General features: G+C 40.4%; 1 protein-coding gene across 1 annotated transcript in view; it reads right to left on the reverse strand.

The window, feature by feature from the left end:
- Window positions 1-26,790, reverse strand: part of LOC126189006 (serine/threonine-protein kinase Genghis Khan) — a 372,927-nt gene that overhangs the window by 318,106 nt on the left and 28,031 nt on the right. The window lies entirely within an intron of this gene.

Consider the following 26,790-nt stretch of genomic DNA (forward strand, 5'->3'; position numbering starts at 1 on the left):
GCCCCACTTCTTGGTTCTTCACACCAAATATTCCTTCCCATTCTCCTTGACATGGGTATTAGTAGCCAACCCTCACATTGTTAAGTCTTGTCTTTGGTTTTCTTTGGGAAATGGTTTGTCCTCACAGATTTAAGAATTAGAGTCCCTCAATTAGCATTTATGTTGGTTAGGGAGGCCTTCGGCCTTGCCTCCATGCCTGTGTGGGGTCTGGGGCAGGCTGGCGGCAGTGCCAGCACCCCGTCACGCGTAGCGCCTCTGTGGTGCCTTGCTCACACACCCCTCACCTCCCTTCCCTTCCTGTTCCTTACTCTTCTGGCCACCTGCATGTTCCTTCTGCCACTTACTTTACCCATTTTCCTTTCCCACTGACTGGATTGCGTTTTTGGTGTTCTTTCTCGCCGCCACTGCCACCGCCACCACTAATCAACCACCAACCAATTCGCACTCCACCTCTGTTTCGTGTTCAACACTGGTGTTCCTGCATTGTTTTACTATCTCATCTATACACAGTATCTGAGCTATTGTAACATTATTATCATCCAAAACGATGAAAACTGCAACAAGGTGGCAGTGCTGGAAAAAACAGTTCTGCTGAACTGTGGTTTCCAACCAAAGCAGATGAGTGATCAGAGACTGTCCCTCCCAAAAGCCGCACTGGTAAGTAGACAAAAGGTTCCAAAATTCAAGGAACCAACAAAGCCAACGAGCCACCATCCATTCAAATAACGTGTGGGGGACGTTGGTCGGACTGACTGCCTGGTAGCTACAAAGGGGCAGCAGATCCCTACCAGGCTTGAGGACAGAAAACACAATAATGTCCCTCCATTCAGAGTGGAAAATACCTTGGAGCCAAATACAGTTACACAACAGGAGGAGGTATTGTAATTATCGAAGATTGAGATGATGAAGCAATTGGTTCTGGATGGAACTGGGGACAGAGGCGGAATTGTGGGAAGAGGAGACACCCAGAAGAAGTTCCCAAGCAGTAAAGGTTTAATGTAGGATTCCACCTGACAAGGGGTAAAACATAAATGGAATGCTTCAAGCCCACTGACTCTGGAGAAGGAAGGCAGCCAGATAGGAGTCCGATGCCAATGCCGTCTCAAATGGAGCCACATGAAGGCCACCTGGGAGGACAAGGCACGAACGGAAGATGCCTGTAGGCAACCTTCGAGGTGTGGAGCGTATCCCACACCTGTGGTGACGGGACAGAAGAATGTAGCGAGGAGACAATGCGTTTCCAACACACCTGCTTGCTCTGATAAAGTAACAGGCTCTGGAGTGAATGTGTATAAAGGTAATAAGACCAGCAGAGGACAGGTGCTCCTTAAGGTATTGCAAGGTTCATCAAGGATAGCAATAACAATGGCCATGCTCCACCATGGCACTGGGTGGCAGTGAAAGGGACCCACTGAGTGGAGGATGGCAATGCCAGCAATATAAATAATTGCATTGCACATGTCAAGGATGTGCTTCATCAATACACCCTGACAAAAAGGAGGTAAATGTGTCCTGGGAGATATACGGAGGCCAATCAATGTGATAACAATAAAATCAATGGGAAATGGTTGCTATGGTAAAGGTCGACATGTGGCAACCAGTGCATTGAAGTGAGAAGGGGAGGGAAAGTGAGCAAAAGATTAATGGCAGAGAAAGTGCTGTAATGGGCACTAAAATGGGTAGGGGAACCATCATTAAGAAGGCACAGAATGTGGTCCGCAAGAAAATGGTCTATGAGGAGACTTCTACTGCATTGAAAAAGCCTTGCCCCACCAGGGGTGATGGGCATTAAATTCCCCAAGGAAGAGGAAGGGAGAGACGGAGTTGCTGGAGGAGGGCAGTTAGAGCAGCGAGCACAGGTGGCCTGCCAGGAGGGAGACAAAGATACAGGGGTACAAATTCTTCTTCCAGATTGCCTGCCCCTATCTCCGATGCAACCATTAAAGCAGCTCAACCAGCAGCAACGGAGACACAAGAGTACATGTGTATTGAAGCACAGTGATTAAAGCAGGCCAACTTGGGTTTCCGCAAGCCCAGCAAGATTCACGGGACCTAATCACGCTGCTGCTCCTGACAACAGGTTGTGATATCAATCTAACATGACTAGCAAGTTACATGTTTGTGGAAGTAGTTTCACTGCAGCTCAGTTATTATAATGATGGGAGCAGTAAAATGGACACACCAAACTTAAAGGAGATCAAGAAGAAAATAAGAATTGGGAAATATATATCAGTTGCAATAGAGCACAAGTATAGCTGCGGAAAAAATTGTGTGTGCTCATATGGCAGTTTCAAATAAATCAGTAGGTGCCTAGCAACGCAAGCTGGGTAAAAACTTACTAAACACACACTCCAGAGCCTAGAGTGTGTTAAAACATGTTTGTAAATTTAACCAGTAGTTTTCTCACTCCATAAATATTTTGAAAGAGGACATACATACTGGTTGAGAAGTGCGTGGAAATTTTTGCTAAGGCCTTGAGGCCATTTAGTAATACATATTCTTTCTAAATTTAGAGCAAATGTTGACTTAAACAGGAAAAAATATGGCTCAGTGGATATTGCGAACCAAATTCTGCTGGTATGCAACGTAGTGCAAAGAAAGCTCAGTATAAGCTGCATCTTTCAGACCTGTAATTTTTAGATTAACATAACATGGAAAACGAACTTTGTATTTGCTAAAGTATACTCGAGGAATTTAGAATGAACTATTTTGGCCATTTAGAATGAATTCAGCAAACCAGCAATACAGTCACACCAATACTCAAGAAAGGAAATAGGAGTAATCCGCTGAATTACAGACCATACCACCAACATCAGATTTTGGAACATATACTGTGTTCAAACAGTATGAGCTATCTCAAAGAAAAAGATTTACTGACAAACAGCCAACATGGGTTCAGAAAAAAACTGTTCTTTTGAAACACAAGTAGCGCTTTCATTCTAACAAAGTAATGAGTGCTACTGACAGGGGATACTGAATTGTTTCCACATCTTCTTCCAGAAGGCTTTTGACACCATATGTCACAAGCGACTTCTGATCAAATTGCATGCCTACATACTATCATCTCAGTTGTGCGACTGGATTCACGATCTCCAGTCAGAAAGCTCACAGTTTGTAGTGACTGATGGAAAGTAATCAGGTCAAACAGAAGTAATACCTGGTGCTCTGTCACAGAGTGTTCTAGGTCCTCTACTGGGCATGATCTACATACAGGGCAGCAGGTCATTTATGAGTAGTGCACACTTTGTGTTTGCATTCAGAGGCTGAGGCAATGTGCAATGAAAGACCTACCAGAGTTTCAAAGAGGGCAGACTGTGGGGGACCGATTAGCTGGAGCACCAGTTAGCAAGGCAGCCAGCTTATTGAATGTTTCAAGAGCAAGTGTTTCAATAGTCATGACAGACTACACAAAACATGGAAACGTAATAGTGGGTGCAAATCAAAATTAAATGGCAACAGACCATCATATGTTAACATGAACTGTGTCAAAACACACAAAACTACAATGGCTAAAGTGACTGCAGAGCTTAATAGCCGTCCTCAAGACCTCGTATCAGCCAGCACTGTCCACCAGGAGCTCCATAAACCATTCATAGACAAGCTGCTATACAAAAACCATTAGTGATGACAACCAGTGCAAAGCAGCATAAAACATGGTGTCAGGAGCATAAATCCTGGGCGGTCATATGGTCAGATGAGTCAATGTTTTCATTATTTTGTTATTTTACTTCTGGAGAATGCCAAAAGAAGCCTACAATGCTGATTGCTTGATTCTGACGGCTAATCATGGAGGTGGTAGTGTGATGGTGCGGGCAGCCGTATCACAGTATTCTGCTGGTCCCATCACTACTCTCAAAGGCTGTATTACAGCTAACAATTATGTGAACATTTTAGGTGATCATGTGCACCCCATGATTCAAATGTTGTTCCCCAACAACAACGCCATATTTCAGGATGACAATGCAGCCATTCACACAGCCAGGACAGTACAATCATGGTATGAGGAGCATACAACTGAACTGCAGTGTGTTCCCTTGCCAGCACAGTCCCTGGACTTCAACATTATGTAACCCTTGTGGGCAGTATTGGAGCACAGAATCCAGAGCAGATTTCCGCATCCTCATCACTACAGCAGTTAGAAGAGGTTCAGATCGAAGAGTGGTATACCATTCCACTGGAGACAGTACAATCATTATACACCAGTATTCGAAGCGAAATCGCAGCTGTCTTATGGGGAAATGAGGGTCCAAACTCTTATAAACAAACAATTCCCCAGTAAGTAAAGGTGTTCAAATGTTTTGCCTATCCCCTGTAAATGATTTATGAGACAATCTGAGTAGCGCTCTTAGATTGTATGCAAATGATGCTGTCATTTACTCTCTTATAAAGTCATCAGATGATTAAAACAAATTGCAAAATGATTCAGACAACATATCTGTATGGAGTGTAAGTTGTAACTGACTCCAAATAACGAAAAGTGTGAAGTCATCCATTACTGGCAGATGCTCAAAGATGGGGACATTTCTCCTGCTGGATAAGGTGAGCAGCACCTGGAGGGGAGGGCGCAGGAACTGCATGGGAGAGGGAAAGGAGAGGGAGTGGGACTAGGAAGAGGAGGGAGGAGGGGAAAAAGGACATAACAGAGGCAAAGTTAGATGTCATAGACGCAGGGTGAAGACTATCATATTATTTCTGATGAGCATCAATGTAGGATAAATGATCACGGGAAATACTTCTGTAACTCCTTCTCCTTCTTATAAACAGGCCTTCTTACAAACCAGGCAATCCGATGAAAATAAAGAGTGATGATTGCACCAATCAACACATAAGGGTGGTGGAACACAGGAGCGACCCTCATGATGTGGGCGTGCACATTCACCGTATAGAAAGTCCACTGTACAGCATTAAGACATGTACACGAAAACATCTCACAGATGGCAGGAAGTATGGTTCCACGTCACACCAATAAACCATAATCTTGACTTTCACCAGGAGGGTGCCTCCTCAAATGCCAGAATGAAGGTGCCAGTGTTGATGCATTCGTCCTTATCACCTTTCTGAATATGCCAAGCAAAATGAATGCCATGCCATTCCAGATTGGTCTGGAGTTCCTCACTGAAGGATGAGATCCCTATGAAAAATTACACCCTGAAAAAAATGAGCCATATTCAACGACTGGTGACAAGTAATGGACACCAGGATGTCGCCAAGATGATCACAGGCATGAAGGACCACATGTTGTGGAGCAGGAGGAGTTTCTATCAACAGCAAACCTGACCACATGTTACTCAGAGTATGCACTTTGCCAAACTTGTTTGCAATAGTTTCCACGGTTTCCAAGAAAAATAATGGTTTGGTGGTGGTGAAAGTGTCCCCATCAGTAACAGTACAGAACAGGTTGCGGGGAAAAGGATTCAGCACAAGCCAGCGAGCCTGGCCCTCCTTCCAGGGGGTAGGAGGGAAGGGAAGCACCATTAAAGCATACATTCCCAACTAATGAGACGGCCATAGAAGAATGGCCAGTTTTTTGGAGCAGAATATGTTTCACATCACCCACTTCGTTCAAGGACTCTCCCCGTGAGCATCACCCAGCTGCAGCAAGGCAGTCTGGCATGGTGGCCGTTGCAGGGAACTCCGATGTTCCAGTATGAGAAGCAACCACTCCTAGGCATACACTGGGAGGTAGCAGCTCAAGTATCAGATGATGATTCCTATATTGTCAGGGGACTCACCTGAAAGGGTACAGGCCGGCCGCGGTGGCCGAGCAGTTCTAGGCGCTTCAGTCTGGAACCGCGCGACTGCTACGGTCGCAGGTTCGAATCCTGCCTCTGGCATGGATGTGTGTGATGTCCTTAGGTTAGTTAGGTTTAAGTAGTTCTAAATTCTAGGGGACTGGTGACCTCAGATGTTAAGTCCCATACTGCTCAGAGCCATTTGAACCATTTTTTGAAAAGGTACATAATGACCATACCACATGGAATGGCTACCGTGATGGCTGCAGAGAGCTGAACGACACTGGCTTTGAGGGAAAGATGGAAGAGACGGTAATGCTACATGCCAAAGATCTCATCAAAGACACTAACTAAGGTGTTCTCCCCCAATTGGCTCACACTACAGAGACAAAATTTGAAATGGGAAGCCAACCCCAAAAGAGAACCAAAAACACCAAGGGAGGAAAAGAAAGAAAGATAGATAGATAGATAGCTAGAAAAAGGAATAAAACTGTAAGCGATAGCAGAAACTATGAGAATAGCCAGGCCAACATAAGCAATGACTCCATGAGAGGGGAAGGAGAGGGCAGTGGGGAAGGAGTGAGAACACGGAGGGAGGTGTAGAGAGAAGGGAATGCAGCCCAGGAAGGAAGAAAGGACCACAATAGCTCAGGGCTTGATGCACAAGCTCACAAAAGAGCCATGGGGCCACTGGCATGAGAATGAGCATCAAAGCTCGTACTTCAAAACTTAAGTCCTGGATGTGATTAATCTAATTCACGGATATGTGTTTAGAAGAAACATTGAATCACTTGACATTTTAAAATGTAGGCTTTAACCATATAGAAAACATTATGTTTAAAGTTTAGAGCAGGCTAAAACAACATTTGTTTCAAACAATGTGTAATTTGTGTGTGTGTCCCAAAGGAAGAGTTTGTATTTAATTAATTAAACTTCAGTTATTATATTGTATTTATTTGTTTTTATAATATTTGGCATCCCTTTATGTTGATGGATATTTGTTCTATCTTACAGAAGCAAACACTATGGCACCACTGCACTCTCTTGAAAAGAATGACTTAACAACATTTTAGTGTACAAGCAAGAGTAAACCACAGCCATTAAGTAAGAACTTAATGTCATTGTCGCTGTTCCATATGTTAATATCCACAATTATAATACTTCACTAAAAAGTGTTATTTTTTTCCTTCACCATCCATCGGTATTCTTTCACCATCATTTCCTAAATTTTCCACATACATATTTAAGGAAGTAACTTTCTTTATATCTTTTCGTTGCATCTGAATTGTAACCAGTATTTTCAATTATAATTAATAAGAAAACTCACAGGCTGGATTTATAAATAGATTTCAAACAGCCAACTAACAAATCTACATTAGCGTCTGTGCTCTGCAAGCCACCTAACAGGAGAGAGTGCTGATAAGTCCTCGGTTTTTCCTAGCTAAAATCTTATAGATAACATTATATATGACAGTACTTGCATAACGCTAACATAATTTATGATGATATGTGTGGTACAACGTGTGCTAACTGGCTTTTCTATTCAATTTTCAAGAATTGTGTTGCTGCCTTTAAAACAATGCATTTCAGCACTGAAGATGAAGAGTAACCTAGAAGGCCAACTCAAGTCACAGTTCCAGAAACCCTGGACGCTGTTCATTCCTTGATACTGCATGATTGGAAGATAACTGATATGTATAAACCTCAAGAAACGCCACAAGGAAAGCCAGTTTCTGAACACTGAGGAAGCCAAAAGGCTGCAGATGAGTGGTTAGCAGCTCAATCAAAATCTCTCTCTCTCTCTCTCTCTCTCTCTCTCTCTCTCTCTCTCTCTCGCCCCCCTTCCCCCTTCTTCTTTTTGATGTGTTAAAGAATCTGGAACAAATGTCCCATAAATGTGTTTACCTCAAGGAGGAATATATTGAGTAAATAAATTCTTTCAAATGCATAGCAGCATTTTTTCTTTGTAAAGTCAAGGATTTATCAGCAACTCATAGTGAGTGCCACAGGGCACTTTATGTATCATTGTCATTTTCCTTCTTTTCTGTTCCAGTTGTTCATGGCGAGCAGGAAGAATGATTTTGGTAAGCCTCCATGTGAGCCACTATCCCTCTAATCCTACTTTCATGGTCTTTTTGAGGAATGTGTGCAGGAGGAAGCAATATATTGGTTGACTCTTCTAAGAATGTAAACTAGGAAATTTAACCGTAAAAGACATCACGATGCACAATACCTCTCTTGTAGCATCTGCCACTAGATAGCATTTCTGCGATTCATCTACACTTATTGAACAAACCTGTGACAAAACGCTCTTCTCCTGTTTGGATCATTTCTGGTTTCTTTATGAATTCCAACCGATTTGTGTCTCAGACTGAGCAGCAAAATGAGTATCAGCTGAACCAGCATTTTGTAAGATATTCCCTTCAGAGGTGGGTTACACTTGCTAAGGATTTTTCCCAAGAATATTCAGTCTGGTATCTGCCTATTCTAAAACATGTTTTTTGTGATCATTCCACTTGAAACTCCTTTGCACTGGTATTCCCAGATATTTAATGGCTGTGAATGCTTAAGGCAATTGTTCAGCAATCATTTAAGATAATGATTTTTTCAAATTATATATATATATGTGATATATTAAATCTGCTAATAATGAAGGTGAACTGCTAATTCCTGTAGCAACTGTTGATGCTCTGCAGGTCGTCCTGCACTTTGCTACAATTTTCAGATTGTTACAGATGAGAGAAATTTAACTGTGATAGAGAACTCTAATTCGGTAGTAGGAAAAGGAGGAGAGGAAAAATAGTAGGATAACATGGCCTGGACAAAAGGAATGAAAGAAAAAATTCATCTTGTAAAATTTTATACAGATCATTCTTTGCTCAAGAATTGTGAAAGAAGATTGTACATGTGGAAGAAACCTGAACAAATCTAAAGATTTTGGACATTTATACAAACGTAAGACGGACTTCAAAACCAGTTCTTAAACTGCAGAGTGTCTCCAGGGACAAAATGGACTCTGTCCACAGTTTACGAACTGCAGATTAAACCTGAAGAAATTGCAAAAAGGTGGCAAATAAAGGAAATGGGAGCTGGATAAGGTAAAAGAATTGGAGAAAGTCCAGAGTGTAGAGAATAGTAACAAAGGAAAACAGCAGTAGGTTGCGGGATGGGGAAAAGCCTTTAGGCAAAATCAAACAATGGGAAATCCAGAGTGTAGAAAATTGTAACAAAGGAAAACAACATTGGGTTGTGAGAGAGTGAGAGAATAGTAACAACTGAAAACACCATTAGGTTGTGGGAGAAATACATTTATAATATTGTCACTAAAAGAATTAGAGGCTGTCGACAATTTCAATGAGATGTAAGGAATACAACGGGTGACCAGTGAAAGATGGCAGAAAAAGAATCAAATAAACAAAAAGACAAGATCCGGTAGAAAATAAATAAATGCAGCAAATGAAGCAAGAAAAGTGGAATTCAAACATATAAAAAAATGAGACTGATATGCATGACTGCAGGAAAGACAGATGCCAACTATGGAAAATTAAAGAAATGTTTGGAGATAAAAGAAGCAGCTGTATGAACATCAACAGCTCAGATTGGTTCAAGTGGCTCTGAGCACTATAGGACTTAACATCTGAGGTCATCAGTCCCCTAGAACTTGGAACTACTTAAACCTATCTAACCTAAGGACATCACACACATTCATGACCTAGGCAGGATTTGAACCTGCGACCGTAGCGGTCGCGCGGTTCCTGACTAAAGCGCGAAGAACCGCTCGGCCACTTCGGCCAGCGCAGCTCAGATGGCAAGCCTGTACTAAGCGCGTGAGGGAGGGATGAAAGGTGGAAGGAATATACAAAAGGGTTATATCAAGGAAACCAATTTGAAGACAACATTGTGGAAAGGGAAGAAGATGATGCAGCTGAGATTGGAGAAATGACAGAATACTGAAAGAGAACACTGAAAGACCTATGTTGAAACAAGGCATCTGGACATTAGCCCAGAATTATTTGTATCTTTGGGAGAATGTAATATGACAAAACTATTACACCTGATATGCAAGCTATATTAAACAAGCAACATAATCTAGGGCAGCAAAGATCAGCCTATATTCTGGATAAATGTTGGAACACATGTAACAACACTGACTCTATGACTTAACTTTGTGAGACAGCTTTTGATAATTATGATCAGAATACTCTCTTTGAAAGAATGAGGTAGAAGGAGACAACACAAGGAATGAAAGATTTTCTAAAACTACAATAGCAAATAAACTTGACTATAATCATAACAGTCAACGAATATGAAAGGGAAGCAGTATTTTAGAATGGAGCAAGACAAGATTGTAACCTGACACCAACATTATTCTATCTGTAGACTGAGCAAACAATAAAGGAAAATACAGAGAAATTTAGTGACAGAATGTATAGTAAGTTTAGTGCTGGAGGGAAGTGTGTGAGTTAGGTGAGGGGGAGGGGTGTTGAGGTGGATCACTGTTTGACAGTAGTTACCAGATTCAAAAGTATGTAGGTTGTAGTAATTATGCAAAGATTAAGAGGCTTGCAAGGGATAGACTAATGTGGGGACTATATCAAACCATTCTTTTGTCTGAAGACTAAAGAGTCTTTGGAGAGATTCCTCTATAAATTTTTGGTAGCACTGTCTTTTCAGAACGTGTCTCTCCTAAGAGTCATCAGACAAATTTTCTCTGGTGTTTTGGCAGAGACTGGCGATTTCATTTTTGCAATGTGTAGCTGGAGTCTGCCCAAACAAATACTGTTCATGACATATTTTGTGTGGACACCCTGTGTCGACAGAAAACATCAGTCTGTTTCCAGTTAAAAACAAAATGATTTGTGAAGCATATTTTTATGTGCCCATTTGATAAAGCAGTCCCAAATTATTCTAGTGAAGTATTTGGTTTATCAACATATATTAACAGGGACAGTAAAACACAAAGGACAACCAGTACTCAAGGAATAATTGAGCAGTGCAGCTGCATAGCGGTAGCAAACAATACTGGACAGCACTACATAGTCACACCTGGGATACTGGTCATCCTTTACGTTTTAATGTCCTCGATAAAACATACCAATAAACCGAAAATTACATTACACTAATTTGGGATTGCTCTACCAAAAGATTATGTAAAATTCTGCTAAAAGTAGTTTTGTTTGTAACTGAAAAAACACCAACACTTTCCATCGAAATTGGGGGTTGAATGAAAGATGGCATGAGCAGTAATTGTGTGGGCTGACTCCAGCTACACACGGCAAAAAATAAAAAAAATTAAAAAAAAAATTGCAAATATCTGCTGAAGCACCAGAGAAAATGTGCGTGATGACTCTTAGTAGGGGGGTGCGCGCGCGCGTGTGTGGACCCACACAGAATAAAGTATACTCCCAATTATTTGGAGTAATCTTCTAGATATTGCCAAACTCGTGTGCAAAATGTATAAATAATCGAAAAACAGGAATAATCCAGATATTTCCAAACATGTATTCTATATTTAAAAGTTTATCGAAGTTCTGTGTATAGGTACTCTACACTTGTTTGTTACTTAAAATAGTCTGCGATGAAGAAGTGCTTCGGAGAGGCATTGACATTTTTTCGCACAGCATTTCAAATTTTTCTCGCAGCAATAACATCATGGTACTGAACATCCTTTCCAGCCCCAGTGTGTCAACACCTGTAGTGACCACAATTTCAGTATCACTCATGTACTGGAAGCCAGTGGGTTCACTTACATTGATCGTCAGCCACTCATCCACGTTTTTCTCATCAATGTCTTCAACACCATTTAATGCCATTGACAGTGTAAAGGATGAGCCAGACAATAAGGGATTTTACTTTATTATATGAGCCTCCAACCGGTAACTTCATTTTTCCATTGCGGTCAAGCCACGGCCGGCAGTGTTAGCTGCCTGTAAATCCTTTCGTCCCACGATCTAGTAACAGGAAGTCAGCACCAATGAAGGGCACCTTGATCACGCGCCTCTCTCGTGTGCTGACGAGGTAACGCCGCCCCAGGCGTCGCTTAGCAGGCAACGCTCTGGAAAGTTCCATGCCGCCCGCACGGTTTGCTCGGTCCTGACCGATCAGGGCGGAGGAAGCCGCGTGGTGCGTCGAATATACCCGGCCGCCCGTCGCCGGGCTCGCTCTCTTTTATTCTTGCTCACCCGCGTGTCGGATGCGCGCCCTGTAGCATTGAACATCTCCCGCTTCTCCCGGTGCTGTGGCACTGTGGACTTAGTTTTGGCAGACAACCACTTTCGGTAGCTTCGCGAACAATGTTCGCCAAATTGCAAGCTCTGGCTCACCCTCACCTCCCTAGGCCTATGTAGCCCCTTTTCATCATCTTTAGCCAATAAATGGCCTTTCTCTAAAAATTACCCTATTATTCCACAACGCCCACCGCCTACCCATACCCGCCAGCCTGTACAACAGATTCATTATTTATGCAGTTGTTATTTCTTCATCATTACAACTTGAAAACCACTTTCTTCTATATCTCCATGATATGACTAGTGTATGTGACTTGACTTCCCACCAGGCATCAGAAATCCTGTGTATGGCATCTGGAATTGTCAACTTCTTCCAGAATGTCACCAAATCACCCTCATCAACTAGCATTCTCAGTAGACCAGCCCGGTAGCATCATTTTACTGATGTCATTTGCCTTCGTCCGTTGGCTGTGTAATGGCAGTCACATTATAAGGTAGAAACGATGAGAACATAAGCAGATACGAGAATCCTCTCATCAGGAAGGGGCATTATCAAGAAGTAGAACAGCATTCCGCAGCAATCCTCTCTCTTCTAGATATTGCCAAACTCGTGCGCAAAATGTGTGTGGAACTAGTTTTCTAAACTTTCATTATCCATCCATGCTCCATTTTGATTGTAATAACGTACATGGAGATCCTCGGCTGTGGTATCCTTGAATGCTCAGGGTGTTTTGATTTTCCAATCAGTAGTCATTTCACTTTGTAATTCCCAGAAGCATTAGTGGTGCAGTAAATTGTAATGGGTTCTTTTGGTGACATATATCTAGAATCACGAACTTCAATCTTAAAAGCAAGAGTTCTGCTTGGGAGACATTTCCAATACAGAGCGTTTTTTCCGCATTATAAATTCAGTATGGTGTGATATTCTCTTCTTCTACAAATACCTGGAGCTCTTCCCGGGAGGAATCGGCAGCCACAACATTTGAACTACGGCACTCTCGTTAGACAGTAAGTTCGTGAATCTTATGACCTCATCTGAATTTGGTTAGTCATACAGAGGAATCATTAAATTCTGCCTCTAACACTACATCTTCATCAAAAAAAATTTAGTGTTTGCCTTCGGCTCATTTTTTGCCAAACCACCGCAAAAGAGCAGAGTCTAATACATCAAGTGTAGATCTCTTCATGCTTTTTCATGCACATGGTCCTGAATTAGAATCACATTTCCTGACAAAATGCTGTATTTTCTGCTTATTCTTTTTACTTTCCCAAACAGTCTGCATTCCAATATCGTAATCAGCACTCGGTATTGCAGCAGTTTCCCTCTTCTCAAATCTTCCAGTTAATTTTAATATTTGTTTTAATGTCAATAAGTTTCTTTCATTTTTCTGTCATCATTTTTACAAATTTCTTTTTCTTGTTTCACTGGCACTTAAATGCAAATTAACATCACCAGAAAACAGTTTCTTTTCAATTTACGCAAAACAGGGTGCCTGATAACAATGGAAAAAGTACTCTGTTGTTGCATTGCAGTTGTTTAAACAATGGAAATGGCACTTACTGCCATGCAGTTGGTTGTTTACTGATGTTTTTTAGAGAACAGTATTGTGCTTCTACTTCTTCTTCTTCTTCTTCTTCGTTCTTTTGTTCGCACAATTACTCTAGAAACCGGACAACTGGAAGCACACGGTACTAATGGATTTGAAAATTGTATGTTGTGGGATGAATAAATAACATTTCACAATCCTTGGGAATTCTGAGGCACAAACTTGCCCTAAATTGTTGCTGACTGTTGAGCTTTATCATTAACTATCCAATATTAAAACCATAAAGGTCTACATCCATCATGAAAGCAATATTATGAAACTGATTAAGAAGTAGTTTCTGAAAGTTCATGACATGAAGGTGCCATCAACAATCTTAAAAGCGTGCAGAAGATATTAGTCTTTGGGAAAAAAGGATTTCTTCCACGATTACCTTGAATTTTTTTTTTCATTAAAGAAACAACACTGGAGTTTTATAATGTGTTATGGCCCTGCTCATTAGCCAGAGTACCAGTTCTGACTGGACAGGGACGGCCGGAAGATATTAAACAGATCCTTGTGGAAGTAATCATCCTTGGGCACACTTCCATATAACTAAGATCTCCACATTACTCTTACAACTAGTGGTTCCTGAACAGTCTACACATTGGAGTTACCAGCAGTTGATGGAAATCAGTAACAAAGAAACCTGAACCATCAGGCAGTGATGATGATGATGATGTTTGGTTTGTGGGGCGCTCAACTGCGTGGTTATCAGCGCCCGTACAATTTCCCAACCTTTGCTCAGTCCAATTTCGCCACTTTCCTGGATGATGATGAAATGATGAGGACAACACAAACACCCAGTCATCTCGAGGCAGGGAAAATCCCTGACCCCGCCGGGAATCGAACCCGGGACCCCGTGCTCGGTAAGCGAGAACGCTACCGCGAGACCACGAGCGGCGGACCCATCAGGCAGTGTCACCCTATTCACATTATAAAAACAAGCATCCTTGATGCGATATGTCTGCTAGAGAGTGATAGATCAATTTATCTTACTGTCATCATATTACACATACTGCTTGAGCTACCAGTATAATAATGTCAATAGTTAGCTTGAGGTCATGCACATCAACAACGAATGATAAAATCTTCAACTATTTGATTAAAATGTTAAGACAACTGTTAAAAGTATTCATTTATATTGCAGATTTAGAAATTGTGCATCAGCTTTCACTGTACCAGTGCAGCAGTAAAATACAATGGTAGACAGCAGATTTCCCTAACTTGTGAACCTCTGGGTACCATACATTTTGTGTCTGTTAAGCACTGATGGATCTGTCACTGTTACTTTCAACAATACATCAAAGGCATGATATTGATCATAGTAGTGTTCTTGTAGCAACGGTGACTGAGATATTTTCCCAGAATAAAAATCAATTACATATTACATTGGTTGTTTCAAACAAGTAGTATTACACTGCTATAGGTCATGTCCAACAAATACATAAAAATAATGAGCTGTTCCAGAGAACATCCGTCAGACACAGACACTTTCTGCCTTTGGCTTCCTGACGAAGCGTTTATGGAGCTAGCTGGTAAAAGATTGATTCATCAAGTATCACCTGCTATTCTGCCAACACATTCTTGGAGACCTAACAAAACAGCATACCACATCAGTTTCAGATGGTGATAATGAAGCATTTTTGTTAGTGATATGCCAAGGAGAAGCTCATGCTAGAAAAGATTGGGGTACAGCCACAACTAATTATCTCTTTCTAAAAGTCTCATGTAGTATTCAAGGTAAAAGACTGCATAACATGATGTACAAATTTATTAAGCTCTTCACACTGCTGTTAATAATACTTATAGGTCTCAGATCTTTGTGATCTCAATGAAAGTGCTAGCCACAATTATTTGGAATATTACTGTTTGCCTGTCATAAAAGAGAGATTGGAGAGATTACCGTCTACTACTACTACTACTACTACTACCACCACAAAAAAAGGGGAAAAAAAGGGAAAAAAAAACTTTCAGTGTAATTTGCCTGTGCACATAACATATGATTACTTATAATGGTATACCTATTATTACATACATTTTCATTCCAACAAAAGTGTCCTCATTCAGATACTTAATTTGGTGATGCAGACAGCCTGGCATGTATTAGAATTAGTTTAAAAGCGAGTCTAATCTCACCCACAGCCCCTGCATAGAGCTCCTAAAACACACACACACACACACACACACACACACACACACACACACACACACACACACACAGCCTCTGTGTGCATCTCTGTAGAAGACCGAACTCAAAATCAAGAAGCTCTAAGTATGTCACTGTCTGCGAAAGTGGTGTCAATAAAAATGTCTTGTAGCAGGCTGGGAATGGCACAATTAATTTGTTTATTTTGTATCATATGTAAAAAGTCACATAAGCCCAAAACTCAAATATAAGTGCCAGATCTATCAATGAACAATTCCAAACTATCGGTACATCCCACAACAGCTACTTTCGGCAGCGATGCTGTGAGCAGTGAACACCAAGTATCTCTGGCTGAGAGGTCATGTGGGCCTGTCAAATTGTCAATCTAAGGCCGAGTGTCCATGCAGCCAACTAAAGTATTGATGACGACTCTGCACGATACTGGCTATTCTTTGGACTATTCTTGTTATGGCTGTGTCTACTTGGGATTCTGAGCATAGTGCCAACCAGTTACCACTATTCACTATTTCTTCGGTGAACTGTGATGCCATTGGCTTTCACCATCATAAGTTGGGTTACATCCAGTTGCTTCCATTCTGAGGTGTTGGATGAAAGTTTTTCAGCTATTGCCTAGTTGTCTGACTGTTTTACTTTTCCCCTCGACTATCCTTGTTATGAAGCTTAGTGCCAAGAGTGTTTTTTATAGTGGAAGTATGTCAGAGTCCTACAGGCACTCAGCTGCATGTTTCTATGAATCAGATCAGCAAGATTAAAGGAAGTGATAATACAATGTCTCTATGAAAAATAATGTTAGAGGAATCATTCAGGAATTACCTATTACATTCATATTTGATACAGGTACGTGTGTTTCTGTGCTCAATCAATCAGTTTACTTTTGTCCTTGCACTCTGCCTCTGGACAGAAATTTCACTATCAGTCCATACAAAGTGCCCTGTGAAATATAAATAAATAGCCACAACACTACTTTTTTGTGGTCACTGACCAATCTGTGAAAAATATTTTTGGACTTTGATGTCTATTCTGCTTTCTATTCAGCACACACATAATACTATTCAACCTTTAATGTCGTGTAAAGAAACTGACAGTTTATGTTCACAACTTGTGCTGTTATTTGAGCCTGCTCTAGATACAGCCAATAATTTTCAGACAAACGTGGTTTAAAAACTTTTGGCAGTGCCATACTTTTTTAAACTCACCGGAGTCCACTGGCCCTTTGGGTTGGAGTACAATTGGAATTAGCCAGTTTGGAACATCAGCAAGCACTTTCATCTATTTCTATTATTATTATTATTATAATAGTCAATGTACCTCTCCTTTGGTGGTAATACACAAACCTGTGTGGTGAATTTAAACTGACTTTCAGTGACCAAGCAAAAAGGATTTTTCCTCATTGTCTCGATCTCTCAAACACTTTACCAAATTAGCTGGTGGTCTTTTAAAAAAACAGCTCTAGTAGAGGCTTTTTTCCAACTTCTGTCAGGCAAGGAATTGAAGCAAATCTTGGTATAAATACACCTTTTGGGTTTTCCCAACATAGTTGGTTGCCATTTAGGATCGCAACCACACCTGCTATTTACAAAAAGTTTTAGAACAATAGTTGCCAGATATTCCCAGATCCATCAACTATCTTGACAACATCCCAGTTACGGGTCACACAAACAAGGAACATTTAGAGAGATTTCATTGGATTTTTAGGGTTCTGTCTGAAAAGGGTCTCAAGCGTAATTTTCCTAAATACTTAGTTTTTCAACCTTCTGTCACTTACCTTTAACACATCATACATAAAAAGGATTACAGCCCACACAGGACTATGCTGTGGCAACAACAATATGCCAGTTCCCAAATGTGCAAAGGAGCTCCAAGGGTTCCTTGGCAAAATTAACTATTAGGCTCGGTTTATTCCTCAGGCTGGTTCCATTGCCCATCCTCTGAACAAGTTGCACCATAAGGGCCTTCCTCCCTCCCTCTCCCTCTCTCTCTCTCTCTCTCTCTCTCTCTCTCTCTCTCTCTCTCTCTCTCTCTCACCCCCCCCCCCCCACACGCACACACACTGTAAATACTAGTGCCACCACGCAACCAAAGATGGACAATGCCAGAAGTTATCGATAGTGAAAATGACTAAACAATGGGTGAGGTGGCATTAACTCTATCCCTCTGTTTTTAGACAATGGGAAGAGCGGGATTCCATGTAGAATTTGAGCAAAAACCTCCATCTCTATTTACAGGGTTACTTGCTAATTTAATTTCAACTGCTTGCTTAATAACACTATCCCAGTAACTGTAAGTGGACTTACAGTTGATCCGGATAATGGTATTTGATCCACAGACAAGTACAATGCTACAGCAGTTCTGGACAAACAAGTGAATGTTCAAAAGATGCAATGTTTTATATCTGATTTAGTGTATTGTAGGATTGGTGCTGACCCCACAAAAAGTGTTGAAAGAATGACTAACAAGGACGTGAAGGAAAGTTCCTTCTCAGAGGAGACTGTCAAGGGCCTTAATACTTATTGTGCTGTTCCCATTAATTATGTGGCTTTCTGAAGATCCACAAAGAAAAGGTTCCTCCTCATTCGATTGTGAGTAACATTGGTGCTCTGATATACCATGTAGAAAAACACATTGCCAGTCTGTTGAGCCCACTGGTTGGTCAGTGTGAGCATCATACTAAGAACTCTGAGGATTTCTTACGGCAACTGGATGGAATGCGTTTGAATGACTCTGATATTCTAGTAAGTTTTGATGTGGTCTCTCTCTTCACTCTTGTTTCTCTGTCTGATTCTTTAGTACCCCCCCACCCCCCCCCCCCAGCTGATGTCCCAACCCCCCCCCCCCCCCCCCAACCCCAGCCGACGTCCCAATGGAGGCAGAGTTAGCTCACTACAGACCTAGTCTTGCACTCGTACTGAGAGTTGTCATGTACTCAGTCATTAGCTGCTCTCACCAGCCAAGTACTGAGTGTATTGTCATGCACGTATTTATGTAGTTTGGTTCCTGCAGTTCAATTCACATGGTGAGTTTATTTATACGAAGTTGTCCAAAATTTGAAGTCCTCCACTGAGCCACTGAGCCCTTGAAGCTTTCCTATGAAGCCACTGGCGATACCAAAATTTTGTCACCCCAACCACATCCCTTCACAATGTGTGGCAAGGTACATGCCAAGTTACAGCATTGGCATGATCACAGCGTCATTTCTCCTACTTTGAGGAGTTGGCAGGCCACCCCTTTGGTAGTGATTCAGAAGCCTGATGGCACTGTGTGCTTTGCAGTTATTTTAAATACAAAGTCAAGGAGGTGTTAAGTATTATTTCTGGGGTTAAAAAAGTTCCAAGCCTTCCCATATAGGGCGAGGGTTCTCCTCATCATTGACCACAAGCCACTGCTTTCCTTATTTGGCCCTCATTCCAAGCTGCCAGACAGGATTTCTCATTGGTTGCAGCAGTCAGCTCTGCAATGGTAATCAGCATCTGACTACCACCCCATTTCACCTGACTTCTAACTCAGAGGTGAAGTGCTTTGTGTGTACACTCAAGATCAAGATGAAGTAGTCCGTGTCTGTATCTGCCTCGATAATGCATTGTCGAGTTTTCTGCCTATGTACCAGGCAATGCCAGTCAACAGTTGCAGTCTGGTAAAAAGTTTGCTTGGGTGCCAGCAGCAGAGTTTCCTGCATTCGTTGCACCCCGAGTCACATGCCATGGACTACCGTAACCTGCAACAATTTCCTTCCGCAATGTACTTACTGAAGGACTGCAGCTGGGTCTCATGGTGGGCCACGAAGGACAGTAGTTGTTTATGATGGATGTTGGTTGAGAGCAGCTGACTCGTCATGGTTGTGCCCACATCCTGATGGAGCATCGCTGCGCTGATTAGGTGTTTAACTAACAAACCTATTTCAACTATGAGCTGACAGACGAAACTGTGATGGAGAGCCCATTGTCAACTATTACTGTAGATTAGTTTATGGAAGACTTTGAGGAATGTGCCTCAGAGACAGCAGCTTTGAAACCTGCATATTTTTTCAGATATGTACACTGTGAGAATTTGAACAACTTTTTAGAATACCTGAATTTAATCCATCCAAATATTCATTTCACAATCGAGGTGGAGAAGAATGGCTGCCTTCCCTTCCTTGATGTGTTTTTATTTTCTGCCTTGCCTCAATATGAGCATGGTTTGATGTGTGTGTCAAAAAAATAGCAGGAAAAAAAATTTGTTTCGTATGTAAGTCACCTTACCTCTCAACAGTCTCCTTTGAGGAATATACTCTTGGTCCAGCAATCTCCATCTTTTTCATACAATCAAATAGGTTCTGTCAAACTCTGCAAAATACTATTTGACTCAAATATCACTTCCTCATTTGATGAAAATTTCTTCCCAGCAAGCCAAAGTTTCAAACTAGGGAACTGGAAGAAGCCAGTTGGAGCTAAGTCTGGTGAAAACAGTGGACGAGGAATGAATTCAAATCCCAATTTCTACATTTTCACAATTGTTATCCCCAATGTGTGGGATAATGCATTATCCTAGTGAAAAAGCACTTTTTTGCATGCCAACCTTGGTCTTTTTTCAGCCAACGCAAATTTCATACTATCCAACAGTGAAGCATAGTATAGTCCAGCTAGAGTTCAGGCTTTTTCTAAGTAAGCTATGAGAATTACTGTGGCCATCACCTTACCAGCTGAAAAATTGTTCTTTGCTTCTTCCGTACACTTTCACCAGACTTTGTCCATTGTTTCAACTGCCATTTTGACTTTGATATGTAATGATGGATCTAGGTTTCACCATTAGTCACAAATTATATCAACAGCATAGATCAACGCAAAAAGTCTTGCATGTTGTGATTAAATATTACCAGACATGGTGCTGAAATGTTGAGCCGAATGTGTTTTTGGAAAACTACGAGCACTTGCGGCACCCACTTTACACATGCCTTCCAAATTGCCAATTCTCAGTGCAGGATATTATGCAATCAGTCAGCTGAGATGAGTCTGGTCTTACATTATCATATGACAAATTTTGTCAATGGTTCCCTCTGTGGTGACGTAACTAACTGACCAGTGTTTGTCCAAGCACATTTAAATTCATTACTCTAAAAGTAAATGATCTTCAATGACGGTGCAGTGTCTGCCTGAACTTTATCCAAATATGTTTTGATTTGTGCTGTAGTCCTACACTTCAAATGAAAATGTTTAACAACAGCACAAAAGTCTGTTTATCCATTTTCAATTGCAGTCGACACACTGACCAGCTCAGGCAGTTGTCAACAACAAAATGTATGGTGTAGTGTTGAAATTCTTTATACAATCCCTGGAATAAATAGGTTTACCAACCTTGAAGGTGCAGCAAAGGTGTTCCATTCTTTCATAGAAATTTATAATACTTATCAGTCCAATACGGTATTACGTAGCATGGTTGAATTTTGCTTTATTTATAAAATATTCTTTCATTTAAATATTTATCTGCATTATTATGGTGGAAGAAAAATTCTTGTCTTGTATGTTTCTATGCTGATTATCATCAAAAAACTGTACATCTTGTAACATAAGACAACAAATATACACAGATTATAACATCTTTTGTTTTTCAAGCAACAGATCAGTGTCTTTAAATATTTAAAAATTACAACAGATCAATAAAAATAATTGAAGTCACACTGACAAAGATTCCAAATTATAAAAAGATGAGAAGGAAGAAAAAAACAAGTACACGTTCTGGCCAAAAGATTACTCATTTAGCAGTATTTCTGTTGTGCCTGTCTGCAACTCAACATCTACGCTACATGGTGAGCAGCAATCTACCCTTTTCATAATATTATCGTTATTTCAACCTGGATTTTCCATTGTTTATTTTACTTCTAAACCTACTTCTCCATGTGAGCTCAAATCTGTCTAATTTTATCTTTATGGTCTTTTTTGTGAGATATATGTAGGAGAAAGCAATAGACTGCTGGACTCCTCTAGGAACATACACTCCTGGAACTTAAACAACAGACCACACTGCAATGCAGAAGCCTCACTTGAAATGTCTGCCACAGGACTTGGCCGAGTATCTCTGTGACACTTTCGTGCTTATGAAATGAATCTGTAACAAAACACACTGCTCATCTTTGAATCTTCTCCATTTCCTCTAACAATATTATCTAATATTGATCCCATTCTTAAGAGCAATACTCAAGCACTGGTGGAATGAAGGCATTGTAAGCTACCTCCTTTCTGGGTGGCCTACATTTTCTGAGGATTGGCTCTGAGAACTATGGGACTTAACTGCTCTGGTCATCAGTCCCCTAGAACTTAGAACTACTTAAACCTACCTAACCTAAGGACATCACACACATCCATGCCCGAGGCAGGATTTGAACCTGCGACCGTAGCGGTCGCGCAGTTCCATACTGTAGTGCCTAGAACCGCTCGGCCACTCCGGCCGGCTTCTGAGGATCCTTCTGAAGAATCTCAGTCTGACGTCTGCCTTATCTACAATTAGTTGTGTGTCTTCGTTCCATTTTAAATCACCCATACACATACTCAGACATTTTATGGAAATAAATGCTTCCAGTGATTGTTCTGCAACTATGTAATTATACAAGAAAGGGCATGTCTGTCTATGTATTTGCAATAGGGTCATTCCATGTCAAGGGCACCAGGGGTCCTGGCTCTACCATCTCCAAATGTAATCAAATTTGGTGTGATGGTTCTGTATGGTCTTTGATGGTTACACACCTTATTTCAGTTCAGTACCTTCAGTGATTGAATTTTTAGGGGCTTGTAAAGAGAGTCTACTCACCTTTGCATCACATACAAAAATGAAAATGTGCCAAGTTTTAGCAAAGCTTTTGTTGTTTGTTTTGATACACATAGAGAACTTTTTATGCTGAATCACACCATGGCAAAAATTAGGGTTTTAGCCATACCTCAATATAGATACAAGCCTCTAAAGTGGTTACAAAATTCATTGTAATATTCTGAGAGCCAAGGTTTGACCGACCACTGCTACTTTTCATATGAACCAACCACACCAAAACTTTAGAGGGTTATCCTATCTATAATATCTATACAGGGATCAAAATTTAATTAACATTGGATACCTAGATGAAAATATATGCATCTGAAACCCAGCAAATTTGGAAAACAAAAATATAAAAAGTCAGAACAGATTGTGGATAACTTAGTGTCTTCCTGATGATAATGGTGATGATGTTGATAGTACTTCTGAAGTCATGAAAATATGTTGCTCAGGAATCCAGCAGGTGTCTTTAGCAGTTGGCCAGTAGAAGGAACGAGCAGAACCATGTGGGTGCATAAAGCTAATGAGGGCATCTTGTTCATGTGAAACCCACCAAAAATTGTCATACACACATGTGACATATTGTCCTGGTTATAAACTTGCAATTGTGATTGCTGGAATTTCTTCATGTGCTTCGAAGGCATTAACTGTGAATGCTATAGCATCACTGGAAACTCTTGTTTACTATGAGCCGATTACAATTTATTGGCTTAAACTGATGATTTTTCTCTTATTCCAGAAATTGTATGTCTGCTGGCAAACCTTATGTCTTGATAAGGCTGAATGTTTTCAGTTTCTTCTTTTGGTACTTAAAAAACTTAAGGCCTGGAATTCTATCATCACAGAATTATCACAAATCATATGGAGTCAATATTTGGTTATCTAGGGGTCTCTGCAGACTAGCATGGGCTATTAGTCTTTTTGCTTTTCCCCAATGCCATCACAAGGCAATTTATTGCGGTTTGTTCAAAAAAAAAATTACATTCAGCAAGTGATGCTAAAATTACTTTCGTGCAGACATACATTGTTGAAATTTTTGAGATTCTTATACTGAACAGCTGAACCATGACCAAAATAAAAAATGTTCTTAATGTCTTCAATCTTTGTCTTTAAAATGTGCTATTAAATTTATTTGACAGGCATGGACAGCAATGGTATTTTGTCAGAGACCGTCACTGATCACACAAATGCTAATGTTCTTGACATTCTCTGCCACCAAAATAGACAGCAAATATACGTAATATGGCCTGACTATTCTCCCAATAAAATCCTTGCACAGCACCTTGAACAACAAATGAATAATTCTCAGCAAAATCCATCAATATAATTAATTCATTCTCTGCAAGATTTTCTTTTAGCTGCTTAAGGTATAAACAAAGGGACGGCTTCTTACACTAGTAATTTACGAAATGCATGCCTGCATGAAATCTTCAACAGTTCTCTGACAATTCTCCAATGTGTTTCTATCAGTATGGATCAATTGCTTTTATTTCACTGTTTCATCAGTGGTCATTATTGTGTTGGCAGAAGAGCCAACACCGTGTTGCTAGAGGAGGCCGAAATGCACGCCTTTAAGCTCACGCAGGCTGGCGTGAGGTCTGGAAAATGACAATGTAATTAATATAGCCAATAAGGTACGTTGCTGCTGGAATACTTAACTTTAATCCATAATTGGTGTACATCTCTCTTGACTGTACATGCTTCACAATCTCAATATTAACTGGTAATGGCGCCTTGCTAGGTCGTAGCAAATGACGTAGCTGAAGGCTATGCTAACTATCGTCTCGGCAAATGAGAGCGTAGTTGTCAGTGTAGCATCGCTAGCAAAGTCTGCTGTACAACTGGGGCGAGTGCTAGGAAGTCTCTCTAGACCTGCCGTGTGGCAGCGCTCGGTCTGCAATCACTGACAGTGGCGACACGCGGGTCCGACGTATACTACCGGACCGCGGCCAATTTAAAGGCTACCACCTAGCAAGTGTGGTGTCTGGCAGTGACACCACAGTCATAGTCTTTAAATGTATCTTCAAGAAAAGCCTCTGGCTGCATTTTTTTCTGGACACTGCTCACAGTGTTGCAGTATACAATCTTTTTATTCCAAACTGCATACAGTTTTTTTCATCAAGTCCATGTAATCATTTTGGATGGATGTTGTTGAAACCACCATTAATTTGGCATTTTGATGAATTGCACATACACACACTTAATGTGGTCAACACGCACCAATTGTAGTACACCATTTTGACCTGAGCCCAAAAAATTTTGAGAAGCTAATTTCATTTCCATATTATTTGCAATAAGCAATGAACATTTCTTTCAGGTTAAAGAGGAGCAGGTGTTTCTGCTTGTGAATCTTTTCCCCATTTATTCTTACTGCAACACAATCCTTTGTGCCTGGGCATAAATGAGAAAAATCTTCAAAAAAGTGAGGACATTTTGTTTACTTCATCACTGCTCTTTATCCCTTTTCAGTTTTCAGGTGTTGCCAAAATCCCATCTTTCATCTTTAGTTTCCTAGCCTTCTTCACCATTGTAGTTGAAACAGCAAATTCTTTAGCTGTTTTTTCAATAGTCCAGCTATTTGGGGCCACAGTCAAAATTTGAACTTTCTGCATTTGCTTGAAGTGTGAAGCTTAATTTTAAGTTCTTTAATTGAGATGTCAATTTTTTTATATTTTTGGAACTCTTCTGTTTGTGTTTGAGCAACATCTACTTGGCTCACACCAGCAGCAATTACCTTAGTAATGCTGCCTTGGGCTTTCAGAACTTTGCACTTTTTGTATCCCAATGATCCCTTTTGCTGATCCATTGAAGCTTTAATGGTGGCAGTAAAGCAAGCATCAACAATAGCCGTCTTCAGGATATGGTGATTCTTGCTTATCCTGGTGGGGCAATTCTTTTTGGGCCACTTCATGCCTACATCTGGTACAAATTTTCTGACCTGTTTTAAAAGCTTCATTAATCAGTAACTTCAACCCACCAGACATTGCAGTGGTTACTGGTGTTAAAGCCTTCTTGGTTACGCGTTTTTCTTTACCAAATGGGCCACAGCATGTCTTCTGCAGTAACTGAAATTTTGTCATCAAAGAGGCATTATGGTGTGAACAAATTTGAGCATCTTCAGCAAAATCAACCCAGACCTACATCACAGTAGCTCCTTGTCCTCTGGCGACATTTCGTTAACTGGTTGTAGTTGACTTTTGCATATGGTTACTTATGACAATCAGCTCCATCTGATCCGCCAAAGTAGCAAGGTGCAAGAGTCTCTTGGTTCATTTTATACAATAGTTTATTAACCTATAAAAATCAATTTTGAAAGCTCATGAATATTCTGGTTGTAAGATGCTGTTATACATGATGATGCATATGAAACATTCGCTTAAAATCTCACAGTTTTTGTAATTTACTTGTAACTGATTCAGTCTTGTTTATACATAAAACATACAAATTAGGTTATCAAAATATGTTATTTTAGTGCTTACCTTCTACTATACAACAATGATTATTGGTTATTCCAACACTCAGTTCTCAACACTAAGATTATACAATCTCAACATCAAAGATAACACCTCACAGAAGACTGTCACTGGGAAAATTGCTAATAATGAGAGCAACAGATGAAACTGGTGATTCAGTAATGTATAACTGTGCAAGGATGGAGCCTTCTATTGCTGCTTTATAATGCTGATGAAAACTGAGTGACAATGCATACATAAACCACCATGCATTGTAGGGTTAAAACATTCTAATGCATCATAGCATTCCATTATGATCTAGATTTTATAATCTTAAGAGCATTTTGTAAGCATTTTATATTCTATACCGCAAAATAATGTAAACACTTTATTAGCACAGTTACATTACCTAAACCACAGGCAAATCTTATACCTTTAAGTTACACTACAATTACCCATATTTTGATTTACAAGTTCAAACTGTATTAATTTTTGTATTTACTGATAATCCATTTTTCCTACATTTGATGAATATTTTTACCCATCAAAATACAAGATCCAGGAATTAAACAACATAACTTTGAAAGCTTAAAGCATCCTCTTTCCAGCTGTTGCTTGGGGGGCAAAAATGGACTGAACTAAACACAGTTGAGATATTGCCCCCAAAAATACCCTAAAATTTGCTCTTAGAAAGTTTTGGCCAGATTTGCAGATGCATATTGTTTCATCTAGGCATCCAATGTTAATTGAATTTGATCCATATATAGACATCATAGGTAGGAATAATCCCCTGAAGTTTTGTGTGATTGGTTAATTTGAAAAGCAGCAGTAGTCGGTTAAATGTTA

The sequence above is a fragment of the Schistocerca cancellata genome, chromosome 5 (genome assembly GCF_023864275.1).
Source record: "Schistocerca cancellata isolate TAMUIC-IGC-003103 chromosome 5, iqSchCanc2.1, whole genome shotgun sequence".
In the NCBI taxonomy this organism is placed as follows: domain Eukaryota; kingdom Metazoa; phylum Arthropoda; class Insecta; order Orthoptera; family Acrididae; genus Schistocerca; species Schistocerca cancellata.